This window comes from Cebus imitator, unplaced genomic scaffold (genome assembly GCF_001604975.1).
Source record: "Cebus imitator isolate Cc_AM_T3 unplaced genomic scaffold, Cebus_imitator-1.0 Scaffold4, whole genome shotgun sequence".
Taxonomy (NCBI): Eukaryota; Metazoa; Chordata; class Mammalia; order Primates; family Cebidae; genus Cebus; species Cebus imitator.
Genome location: NW_016107319.1, coordinates 11,733,100 through 11,746,802, shown reverse-complemented (window position 1 = coordinate 11,746,802; position 13,703 = coordinate 11,733,100). Strand labels below are relative to the sequence as shown.

Genomic DNA, 13,703 nt, shown 5'->3' with positions numbered 1-13,703 from the left:
CCAGAAATCTCTGCCTCCAGCAGCTCGCAGGACCTTCTAGAACGAAATACAGACTCAACCTCTTTCCCTCCAATCAAAGCCAAGCAAGATTCACGGAGGAAGAGGAGACAAAAGCAAAGGCTGTCGGTGCTCCAGAAGGTATACTCTGTTGGGAGAGACTTGGCCTAGACTGGGGCCCTGTAGTGGCAGAGCAAGTCACGTGGGGCTCTCTCTAGGTACTTCTCAACAGAGGAAAGCGCCCGGCAGAGGACGAGAGAATGAACGGAGACTAGGTAGAAGAAAAAGTAACGGTTCGTTCCCCTTTTCCTAGCAGAGGAAAAAAAGCAAAGCTCAGTTTCAAGGAAAGCAGACTGGGAGGAGGAGGAAGCAGGACGCTGCCAGCCCAGGCCGGCTGGTTGCCTTCCAGGCTCCTAGAGCCCTCTGGATTCCCTCTGGTGGATTTGCTAAGGCTGGTTGTGCCAGGAACCCACGTGCAGGGACAGCTGATTGGACCCACTGGCATCAACGGACCTTTGGAGAAAACACAATAGACTCAAGGAAACTAACATCTGCCCCAGCGAAGGACTCAAGTTCTCGGTACCTAACTCCACACTCTCCAGAGCGCAGGGACTTGGATTCACACATTTATGAAGGGCCACACACGCACGCACACACACACACACGCTCACACACTCGCGCACGCACGCAGGCACACACGTGCTGACACCAACGCACACTCATTTAGACGCGCACACGTGTTTCTCCCCTCATCTTCCCTCGCACCACTTGGGGGAGGGGAGCAGACCTTTGCGTTTTGTTCAGAAACAGGAACCCCCATGTCTACTTGCCCCGAAGAACTGTTATTTTTTGTCGCAGTGAACTTCCTTGGTCCGCGTATTTACCTCAAAGTTAAGTCCAGTCACGAAATCAAACTTAAAGCATTGGAACAATCAATGAAGACTTTTGCAATCCATGGCGCCTTGTGCTTCCTGGAACTAAAATAATGCAAGAAATCGAAACTTAATTACTTGAAAGAAATCCAGAAATCCCTCTGCATAATTTATCCAGTCATTTTTAGTAGCTTTTGTGTTTGGTGCAGTGTATGTTAACTATCCACTTTTGGCTAAGATCTGACTCCTCTAAGTCGATTCCTGAGGCTCACTGCCCCCACCTCAGCCCAGAAATTCTGTCCTGCAGAGGCTCCCACCTCCTGCCACTCCTCAGAGCTGATCTAGTAACCTTTTCTTTTTTTTCAAAGGCCACCAACTGTAAGGCTACCACAATCCCTGGGGCTAAGTATAGTTAAAAATTGTTTTAAATCTCACCCATTCTCTCTTCGTTGTCTTTTTGCTCACTAGGGCTATTATTTGAATTTGTGTGGGTTGTTTCATTCTCCATCTGAAACCAGGCCTCTTAGTAAATCAAGGCAGAACTATTTCTCTGAGGGAATAGTGCACTTCAAAAAGTACCATTTTGCTGGTGATGGGAAAATTGATTAAAAGGTAATTTTTTTCTTCTCTCCAGGGAAGTTTGGAAGTTTTTTTTTTTGTTTTGTTTTTGTTTTTTTTTTTTTAAGTGTCATTATCTTCCTAGTGACTAAGTACCAAGTATTTGTTCTGACTGAACTACTCTTCAAGATACTTAGCTGGACCACAAACCCTGGATACTTGTTTCTTCCTCTGATATCTGTTCCTTCCAAACTCACTCATTTTCTCCTCTCCTTTAGTTCCTAACTGACAGGGAGTCTTCATATCTACAAAGCACTAAAAGACCTCTCATCTGGACACACTAAATAAAGTAAATGTTCCTGTATTGAGTTTAAAGATGCTTGCTAAGATCAAATGACTTTTCACCTATCAAGACTCTGGCACTGTGTACCATGGGGAATTTAGAAATTTGGTGCTGGTCAATGCTATGGCTAGTGAATTTGTATAACTGAGCAATACCTGAATCTATCAGCATGGTGAGGGTGACTCCTGAAAGGCAAGCTGTTTAATAGACACCTCATAGAAATCTGAAGTAATGTTATGAAAGAATGAAAAATACATTGGGGAACAGCTTGGAAAATGAAGTACATTTTGATTTAACTTACATTAACAGAAATGTAATGTAAAAGTGAAAGGATCTAACAAAACCATTAATAATTAAAAAATAATTACAGACAGTCTATCCTTACTATTCATAACCACTCAACACTTTAAACAAAGAAAACGGAATACTCTGAATGGGAATGAGATGTGAGCAGACTGCTAATGAGAAGTTAACCAAGGACTGTGCATTTGTCAAAGGAGACGAGTTTCCTTGTTTCCCCCACCTGCATATTTTCATTCTCTTGTAGTTAGCTTGGACCTTCATCTTACATCAGCACACATACTGAGTGTCAGAGTTTATAAAACCAAAATCTCTTGAGCAATAACAATGCGGACCTTATCAAGTTTTGAGGATCAGGGGCACCAGATGGCATGTCTATTAACCATTCTCATTCACAAATATTTATAGGAGCCTAAGAGATACATGTCTCTGTAACAGATTTTAGTTGGACAATCCTATCCCACAGGATTTCACAAAACAATGACCCCCTAAAGGCAGCAGTTTGTTCTCTCTCCCTGTTTGTGATCACTTAAAAAAATTAATCATCATTTAAGGATTCATTGTCAATCTTTTTCTTGTATCGCTTACCGTAAGAGTTGTGTCCCTATGTTTTAAAAAATGTGAATGTATTTTTCTGTTACCTAAGTAGGGTTTCTTTTATTTCCAATGTACATTTTTCAATGTCCAAAGACTTTAGAGCAGTATTCTACATATAAGTATGCAGTAAACCCTTAATCATGCACTAGACCTTTAAAAAGGTGTTGGGAAGAAGGTACAGTGGCTCTATTCTGATTTTCACTGCATATTCTCCTTTATTTTGTTTGAGAGACACATGGGACTGCCCCTAGAGTGCTCTGTTGACGTTTGTTCGAGGCACTAGGAAGAAATCAAAGCAGCCTGGCGGAAAGCAAACTTCACTGCCTCTTTTCAGAGATAAAGGGAAATCTTACAAAAGGAGAGATTTGCAGAATACAACTAGAATCCAATGAAGTCATTGCTGAGCATCTGCTGGGAAGCCACCAGGAAGTGGAGACCTATAGCCCATGTCAAATCGTATGCATCTGAAGGATCTGAAGCCTCTTTCCTTCCTCCCCCATTCCCAGATGAATTAGAAACAAAACAGCATGCCTTTTGTACGAAACAGAAAAACCTAAGGAGAAATGCTAATAGGTTGACTGCAAAGATTATAAATACTTCTTAGCTATATAAATATGAATTGAGTGCATAAAACATGTTAAATTCCTTGTAGGCATCCACTTTCAAATTTTTTTAAACTGCAGCAGAAGGACCTTACAACAATGACAACAAATTCACCTTTAAGCATCTATCATTTCATGAAATTGTATATATAGCCTATGATTTGCCTGTAAATCTCATGTATATATAGACGTGTGTGAATTAAACATAGAATTACGATATTTGTACCCAAATATGTGTTGTTTCCCTCTTCCTTTCTCTCCTTTGTATGCATATACAGATCACGAAAAATATAATTCAACTAACAAGTGCTGTGTTAGATGCTGTAGCTTTGTACCTTGACTACTTTTTTTCTTATATGCATATAAGACATCAATTTTCCCTAGCATCAAAGCAAACACACAGTACTGGAAAGTATTAAGAACTCTCCTCAAAACAGAAATACTACAGTTTGTGGTGTCGTGTGCCCATTGCACCTCTTCTTTGGTTCTCAAGGCCAAAGTAGTCATTATCAACATTATGCTCATTTGGCATATTCCTATCGTCATATTTCATTGATTTCTCTTGGCCTCCATTGACCACTTACCTAGTCTGGAGCACATGGTTAGTCATTTCTATAGTGACCCTGTGAGACATCATCCTGATCTCATTGCTCCCTTACCTTTTAAATATCAAACTAGCCATTTTCTTTAATTTTGTCCATAGATTGCTGATTTCAGTGGAAAGAATAAGAAGGAGAATAGTCTAGTTTCTCTTTAAATTGTAATTTACCAATTGTTCATGTTGTCCACCTGTCATAAATATGGTGGCTTTCCACTCAACATCCCTCTAACCTCTTTCCAGTGTGCCTTCCTGCCATGCAGTGTCCATGAAGCTAAAAGCTACATTTCTCACACCCTTATAGCTCAGGTAGTGATGTAGCCAAGAGGCAGAAGTGTGAGTAATTTATTCTCAGGTGGTGAGTTTAAGAGGGGTGGTACATCTTTAGAGCCAACAGTTGTGCACCTCTAAGATGGTGTATTTCCTAAGTCTTTAGTTTCACCAGTTCCCTTCCTTATTCCACTTCTTCCTGATTATGGTGGAGTTCACAGCTTCCCTGGCAAGACAGTTCTGCACCATGGCTCTGGGAATCATTCCCAGAAGTTCAGCTTAGAGTCTGCTACTTCAGCCTTTCCAAAGACCTGTAAGCATCTACCTGTATTAAATCTCTCTCTTCTTAAAATAGCTGAAGTGGCTTAAAATAGCTTAAAATAGTTGTGTTACTTGCAGCTAAACCCTGACTGATACTCCAGCCATAACACTATTTTTCTCTACTGCTCAGTTTCCTTTTGACTCACCTTTAATTGGCTCATTCTCTGCAGAATATATTATAAATATTCTCCATTTCTGCCATCATGACTTTGAGCATAACCTCAACTCATAATTTACAAAAAAAAATTTACTGTTGCATGTTTTATTGCTGAACTGCTCTACCATCACCTAACAATTTTTTTCTGTTTTCACCAACATCTGTTTCTTTGATTCCCCCTTAAGTGTTAACTTCCTCCTCCAGAGTAATTATTTCATATGTCATGAGTTCTTATCCTCTCACCTCCTTCAGAATCTTGGTCTATCAACTTACTCTTATTCTTAAATCTTCAATTTCTCCTCTCCAGTCTTTCTCTTCTTACCCTACAAATATACTTAAGATGTATTAGTCATAAAATTGAAATTAAGAAACACTTTCTTAATTTTTTTCCCTTCAATGTCTCTCTTTCTTCGCCATCAGATTTGGAAATGGCAGTTACATTTACTGCTCTCATTTGCTTACCACCCAATCATTTCTTAACTTCTGGAAATATGATTTTAATCCTTGACTCGCTACTGATGGTGCTCCCTCTTACCATTCCAACGAGCTTTTAGTTTACAAATTCTGCAGTTTTTTTCCCAAAAGCATAGGCTCCACACTTGGAAATTTGTGCTGGCTCTGCTAGTTACTGACTTTGATTCTCATTCTGCCCTTCTGAAAAATGTGGACAATAATAGCAAATTCTTCCCCTAGATTATTGAGTAGATTAAATGGCATATTGCATGTAAAAGGCTTAGCATATTTCCTTGGATGTAATAAGCTCTTAATCAGTGTTAGCTAATAATAGAACAATATTAACAACAATCTGTAGAATGTGAGTGCTGATAATCTTCTCATTCTTGAAATGGATTCCATGGATTTAAACATATAATCTGTAAAGGCAAGTGTGCCAGCCTTATCAGAGTCATTCTTTAAACCAGGATTTGTTCTTTATTGGTGTTCTCCCACATTTTCCAGTCCACCAGACAAGGCCAGCCACCCAATGGCCCACCTTCCCAAGGCTATCACATGTTAAAATATGGGCTTATGTAATGTTTGTTAATTAACTCAAAAGTGCATTCAGAGAATAAGAGGTTTAAATGCTGTTGGTTGGTACTTTATCTTGCTCAGAGAGTTTGACATTTTTGTGACCAGGCTTCATCTACCAGTTTAACAGCATTTCTAACTATTGCCTTGAAAAAGTCCTGAGAGAAAAACATATTCAGTATCTAATCCTGAGCATATTTGATATGGTTCCTCTTCTCAAGTCAACAGTATTCTGCACATCTACTCTCTGAGACACTGAATTTTTTTTCGTATTTTCCTTGGCCACTCTTCCCTTTCCCAAAAGGCAGTGCTTGCCTAAGGATCTATCAACTCTGTTTGCTTCCCCCTTACTAATTACATCAGTTTTATAGCTTCTACTCTCACCAAAATGCCTCTCCAAACTCTATTACTCTGACCTCTTCTGATAGTTTCACATTCCAACAGTTAGATTTTTTCCATCTGGACATCTGCTCTATCTTCAAACTCAGTCCCTACAGACCATCCCAGTTTCACTTATGGACGTTATTATTTTAGATTTGTATATTTTTTTCCATATCTGATCTCCTAAATGAGACTTTGAAATCCCTGGAGACACAGTCTGTTTTACTACTCTTTGTGGCCTCAACATGCTTATCATTGCATTCTGTATAAAGTAAGTTCGTGATAGGTATTTGTGGACTAACTTAATGAACGATTGTTACAACAGAAAATGATTTGAATATTGTGCATTGAAATCTCACTAATGCTTTTTGTCTCTTGAATCCTTTTTGGTACTTGATCCAGCTTAACAGGTAGATGACAAACTAAGAGAAAACATTCGCATTGACAAAAAAGCACAGTGAAAATCCTAATTAACAAGGCAACCTTGAAAAAGAAGATAAAAAGAAGCAATATAAAACAAAATCTGATAGGAAAAAAAGCACAGTGGAAATCCTGGATTATACAAGGCAACCTTGAAAAATAACGTAAAAAGAAACAACATAAAACAAAATCTGATCGAAAGTGGACAAAGGATATAAATAGACAATTTACACATTGGCAAAGCATAGTTAGAATGCTAACTATGATGAAGAGATGCCAAATTTCACTAAGTAATCAGTGAGGTACCACTTTATATCTATCATCTTAATAAAATTGGAAAGTTAGACAATACCAAAAATTATTAAGGATGTCGGCTAGAAACCATAACATAGCACTGATATACGTAATTATTGTTATGATCATTTTGAAACGCAAACTTGCAGTTCTTAGTAAAAATGATCATGCAAATATCCTGTAGCCTACCAATTCTACTGCTGGATTATACGCCAAAGAAATTTTTCTACAGATCCCAAAGGTGACATGTTTCTATCAGTGCTGTTTATAATGACAGAGGTAGGGAGACAGCAGATGGCAATGAATCTTATGGCAATACGAAAAGACCTTAAAATGTTGAATGAAAACTGAATGAGGTCTATACTAGAATGCCATATATATATATATATGTGTATATATATATGTATATATATATGTGTATATATATATGTATATATATGTATATATATATATGTATATATATATGTATATATATATATGTATATATATATATGTATATATATATGTATATATATATGTATATATATATATGTATATATATATATATATATATATATGTATATATATATATGTATATATATATACACACACACACACACACACACAGAAAAAAATTGTATATCTTTCAAGGAGACTTATATCCAGAAACATATTCTCTTTATTAGAATCATGTCTTAGTCTCTTTGTGTTGCTATAATAAAATACCTAAGACTGGGAAATTTTTAAAGAACAAAAATTTATTTCTCACAGTTCTGGAGGCTGGAAGTTCAAGATCAAAACAGAGGCTGGTAGGGGCCCAGTCTCTCTGCTGCCAAGATGGCACCTTGTTGCTGCATTCTTTAAAGGGGAGAAAGGCTGTGTCCTCGTATAGTGGAAGAAGAGAATAAGAGAACTCACTTTCTCCAGACTTTTTATAAGGGCTCTGTTTCCATCTGTGAGCCCTCATGACTTAATCACCTCTTGAAGGATCCTCCTCTTAATACTATTACATTGGCAATTAACTTTCAATGTATGAATTTTAAAGGGGACACCATCATTCAAACCACAGCAAGTAAATACCATTGGCTGGTAGAAATGTAACTGAGAAGTAAATTCATTAAGAAATATTAAGGACCTTACAAGAGTTCATTTTCTCCTTTGAATTCTGCTTCTAAAAGTTTCTTTTAAGAAAACAGTTAAAAGTACACACGGAGAAATTCTGTGTTGTTTATAACAGTGAAAATTAGAGACAGTCTAAATGTCCAAAAATAGACAAGTAGCTTAATAAACTGTAGTACAACCATACTATTAAATAGTATTCAGCCACTACAATCATGTTTCCAGAGAAAATTTAATGACATTGGATAATGCTTTAAAATAAAGTAAACATGATACAAAACAATGATTCTTTCTGTTCAAAATAAGTATACAAATGCATGAAAAACAGTGAAGATTATGTTTTTTCATTTTACACGTTGCATTGTAAGATATTTTAATTTTCCAAATTATCTACAATGAGCTTTCATTATTCCTGTTACTAGAATTATATGCATGTCTAGATTTAAATATAGTTACAGATATAACTTTCACAGGTTACATACTTTTTATATAAGATTCATTGCATCTCTTATTTAAAGTGCTGTAACTAAACAATCCAGCTGAACCATTAGTTGAACTCATTCACTATCACTAGCCGCAGTGAGTATTTATAGCTCGAAAATGCTATTTAATTGACGTGAGAGGTATTTTTCCATCTAAGTTTTATAGTGCATCTCTGAAATGTGGAAAAGCTGACAGTCTTATATGGAGGAGCCAGTCTTGAGTATCACACACTAGGGATCCCACAAAACGACGCTCTGCATATGAGTTAAGTCATTTCAACTGTAAGCCACATTGCTCCTCTTTGCTTAGTGTGGGACCAACATGCTTTCCAGGTAGCTGAGAGACTGGACAATAAGGGATATATTATTAGACTGCTTATTTTCATACTTTTCAATACTTTATTACAGAAAAGAGTGGAAATTTGGTTAAGGAAAAAGACGTGCTATTAAGAAAGTTAAAAAAGCATCTCAGGCCAGGCGCAGTGGCTCACACCTGTAATCTCAGCACTTTGGGAGGCCGAGGTGTTGGATCACCTGAGGCTGGGAGTTCGAGACCAGCCTGACCAACATGGAGAAATCCCGTCTCTATTAAAAATACAAAATTAGAGTGGTGGCGCATGCCTGTAATCCCAGCTACCCGGAGGGCAGAGGCAGGAGAATAGCTTGAACCTGGTAGTCAGAGGTTGTGGTGCACTGAGACTGCACCACTGCACTCCAGCCTGGGCAATAAGAGTGAAACTCAGTCTCAAAAAAAAAAACAAAACAAAATAAAATAAAATATGAAAAGTATCTCTAGTCTCAGAGGCAAGATCCATTGTACTCTGTACTTTGAATTCCCTGGATGATAGATAATGGAGAATTTTATAAACTGGTTGTTGTTAACTGAAAAAGTAACACACCATGAGGATTGCATTTATGCTCAAGACAGTAGAGTAATTTCAGTATTTGACCACCCCATTAGTTGCAAACACATGCCAAAGTTAGACAAAATAAAAGGAAACCTCATAGTGACATGATAAAGAAAAACTGGTGGCTTCATCTCATACATACCAGTGACAAGGAGAAAGAATAGACAGGAATGCCTTTCTTTTTAAAATGAAACACTCAAGACTTTATGCCCACAGGTGTCCACAGGGCCATTTCTGGTTCTTTGATTAGAGCCCTGGATTCAATTTCACACATCATATCACGTCTCATGGCAAAGCTTCAAGTGTGAACTGGTGTCATTTTGCAGATTTAAATTCTGCCATCACCTAATTAATACATCAACAGTGAATCTTACACATAAGTTTGATTGGTTTTAATCTAAGGCAGGAGTAATGTGATCCATATTTTTCTCCTTAACATCTCCTAATATTCTTTACTTTAAATATTACTAACCAGTTACCAATTTGAATTCAAATATTTCTTTAATTGAAACTCATCATTGAAGGAACCTGAGCAACTAGAAAGAAAATTCTTTTCCTTCCTGATGCTACTTAGACCAAATGGCCACAGAGAATCTATACTGAAAAGAAAGTGCAGGGCTAGGCTGGGTGGGGTGATTCACGCCTGTAATCTCAGCACTTAGGAGGCCCAGGCCAGTGGATCGTGTGAGGTCAGGAGTTTGAGACCCGGCTGGCCAACATGTTGAAACCCTGTCTCTACTAAAAATACAAAAATTAGTCAGGCATGGCGGCAGGTGCCTGTAATCCCAGTTATTCAGGAGGCTGAGGCAGAAGAATTGCTTGAACCCAGGAGGTAGAGGTTGCAATGAGCTGAGGTCGCACCACTGCACTCCAGCCTTGGTGACAGAACGAGATGTTCTATCACAAAATTTATTTGTAACTGAATTTGTTGAATCAACACAAATGATTTTCTCAGATTATCAACCAAAATTTCCAAATCCTTGTCCTATACAATTTCCCCTCCAATGTGCTTTATATAGATTCTGTGGGGAAAGTGATTCAATGTTAAACCAGGTATGTTAAATCCAGGTAAGTGTAAAATCAGATTCAGTCATAGTTGAAGTTTCACTTAATTACCATGTAGTTGGCATGCAGGTGAACCAATTTTCTGTGTTCATCTCAATTGTTTAACCGTTTATTGAGTGCCTACTCTGTACTAGGCAGTATGCTAGACTGGCTTGAGGGAGAATAAGTATATAATCATGACATCGTGAAGATAGTTTGTTGTGTATGGGGTAGGGGAGACATGCTTCTAAAGAATTACCTATGGGTACCTAGGGAGCCCACAAGAAGAAAGGGTTGTTATCTCACTCCTTGGCTGCATACTTCTAATTTCCAGAATTTTCAGCCCCCAAGTGATAGACATGGTGAGGGAATTTTTGGAAGAACTTTCTGAAGTTATATGAGGACATAAACATAAAGACCAGGGACTGCTTTTTATATGGTGACTTCAGAAGGTGGGAAGCCTGCTGGACAAGAACACAGAAGCAGTTTGTGGGAGAATATGAATGTTATTTCTAAATGTAATATCTTACAATTCTATAAAATACCCTGTTGAGTAGTCCATTGCTCCCACTGCAGCAAGTAAAACTAAAAAAAATTACAAAAATAGAATTTTTGAAGACGTTGGAGAATTGTGGAAACAAAGAATTTTGGGAGGGAAGAAGTAAAATTTTAGATAAGAAGGAGCCTTTCCCAGTTGAACTGAAATCAAAGACTTCCTTTTTCTCAGGGGTATCTGATGATTCAGGGAAGGGGCATAAGCAGAGGGGCTCTACTGGGGTAGACAGACGAGAACGTTCATGGCTGCCTCTGCTGGTATGACAGATTGAAACACATTGGAGCACCAAAGTTATGGCTTTCTTTCCACATGACATATTTTCTGTCTGCTGAGACAGCTGTAGAGGCACAACAGCTGGATCAGAAAGGTAGAACAAAATATCCTGCTGTCTTGTAAAACTTAGAAGTCAAAGTCCTGCTAAATTTTTGACTCAGGTGGGTTGGCAGACCAAATAGCTAAGTACAAAACTTCTGAAGGAACTCCGAGCGCTAAGGACAGAGAACTCTGCTAGGATCTCAATCAGAACCCTGGCTTCTGTGACATTGGGGCCACTAGCAAATATTTTGGGCAGGGCTTTGTCTATATAAACAATACTGAGATATATTATAAGATTCATATAAGGTAGAGTGATTTACTGATGAAGATTTAGAATTATGGATAGAGAAGAGGCACATACATACTTGTATATTGTCCAAGTGGTGCATGTGAATATTCTTTCTTCATAGTATGCAGGCACCATCTCCTCCTGTTGATGTCCAGGAACCATCTCTTGATGTTCTTTATTGTTAAATATGCTATTCTTGCCTGATTGTGTATCTCCCACCATAAAGAAAAAGTAGCTTTTTGAACTGGTTTGTGTTAACACAATGTAGGGTTTCTTGACTCTGTAGTTCCCTAGTACCATTTATTTCATGCTGTTTACATCAGTACCCATGATGTTGTGGCATCCACCCTGCTTCCCAGGAATAGTGGCTCCCATTGACACTATCCAATGTGATTATTGTGTTTTGTGGACAATAACCTCAAATCGAAGTTTTACCCATAGTACACTGGAAAATGTAAATTATAATCTGTTTTCTGGTAATATTAAATTTACTTTTCAGAATTTTATTGAACAAAGTTAAAACAATGTATTTTCTGACCATGTTTTCTCTTGAACCTTTTTAGGCCATGATCAATGCCTTCCTAGATTGTGCTCTTTTTCAATGTTGAGTGTTCCCCTGCCTTCCACATACCACCAACAGCAGGGAGAAGAGGTGAGGCCCATATAAGCAGAAGAAAGAGTGGCCCATTCACTCAAGAGTATCTAGCCCTCATTTAACATGGCATAAAAATGATCCAGGAGAATATGACATCACCACATCTATCTGGGAACAGAGGCAAGAGAAGACATTGATCAGAAAAGCCCAATGGCATTGTGGAGGCATGGTCTTAAAAACTCCCAGAGGAAAAAGGCATGGTCATCCAGGATGCCTGACCTGTGATTCAGAGTCTGCAGAGAGGGTGGAGTGAGCATCTTTGGTGCCAGATATGGAGGGCAAAACATAAAAGATAACTGCTGCCCCATCCCCTGCCTTTGAATGCTATAGGCCAGAGGTGACATTGTAGTCAGGAAATAGAAGGGAAAGAGTCAATACACAGGCCCAAATACCCAGCTCAGGCCCAGAGGTGGCAGTGGACCACTAGTAGTCCATAGCCCTGAACTCATTCCGTGTCCAATGTGAACAAGAGTAAACCAACATCAGAGTGTCAGCAGCATTCTGGTGGCCCAATCTTACATTATCCTGTGAAAGAAATACTACACTGGCCAGCAGCAATGATCTGATTATCAGGTTGTCCTCTTGAAATAAGAGTCTAGCCACAGTAACCTAGGATGATGTTAGAGGTTCAAATCCTGAAGCTCTTTAGGCTATTTGGTTGAATCCATGGGTAAAGAAGAGGGTCTGAAAACAAGCTGAAAAGAGAAATAGGTCCCAGTATAGGCATGGGATGCACTGCCCAGATAGACCTTCTGGCCCAGTCCTACTATGACGAGAGGAATTGAAAAATTTATGGAAATGCTTCTGATAACTAGAACCTATGTAAGACCAGAACTCAGCAAGCCCTATTTGAATTGTACTGCTGGTCCTGGCCTACCAAATGCATTAGATGAGAATTTAGAAAATTTCAAGGAAGGTACTGAAAATCCAGGGTTCCTGAATTGTGAGGCCTGGTACAGTGCCATTTGCTCTGCTTCATGAGCAACGCTGCCTAAATGGCCCATGCCTGAATGATGGACAGCTTTTTTATTTTTAATAGAAATTTGTTTTTTAATATAAATATTTATTTATTAAAATTTTTGAATTTCTTAACAAAGACCATCTTGAAGATGGAGAGTTTTTTAAACAATGTATGGCATATAAAAAAATTATGTCATGCTAGAAAATAGAACTAAATAACCAAAAAAAAAAAGCAAAAGAAAAAACAGATGATAGAATGAACACTATATATAATCCAAATATTTAAATGATCAGGCATGGACTCTTTAAATAACTATGAATGATATGCTTAAGAAAGTAGATACCAGTTTTAATTCATTAAAAAGTGGAAATTCTAGAAATGAATAAAATAACTGAAATTAAGAATTCAATAAGAGTGTTTAACATCAAATGAGACACAGAACAGAGGAGTATTGTCTTAGAACATGGATCTGGAATGAATTATGGAGAGAAAGAAAGGACGATATATACAAGAAGAACCACAGCTTTAAAAAGCTCTAGAAACTTCCAGCAGTATAAATACAAAGAAGAAAGACAGCTGCATCATAGTAAAACTGCTAAAAGCAAAGAGAAAGAGAAAGTCTTAATATCACCAGAAGAAAAACATGTGAACTTTAAAGA

General features: G+C 38.0%; 1 long non-coding RNA gene across 1 annotated transcript; it reads left to right on the top strand.

Annotated features, from left to right (window-relative positions):
* The first annotated feature begins 284 nt into the window (after positions 1 to 284).
* LOC119472199 lies at positions 285 to 3,452 on the top strand. The gene is made up of 3 exons (XR_005201315.1): positions 285 to 576; positions 1,338 to 1,481; positions 1,706 to 3,452. It is a non-coding gene; the product is annotated as an uncharacterized LOC119472199 (long non-coding RNA).
* Positions 3,453 to 13,703: the final 10,251 nt, after the last annotated feature.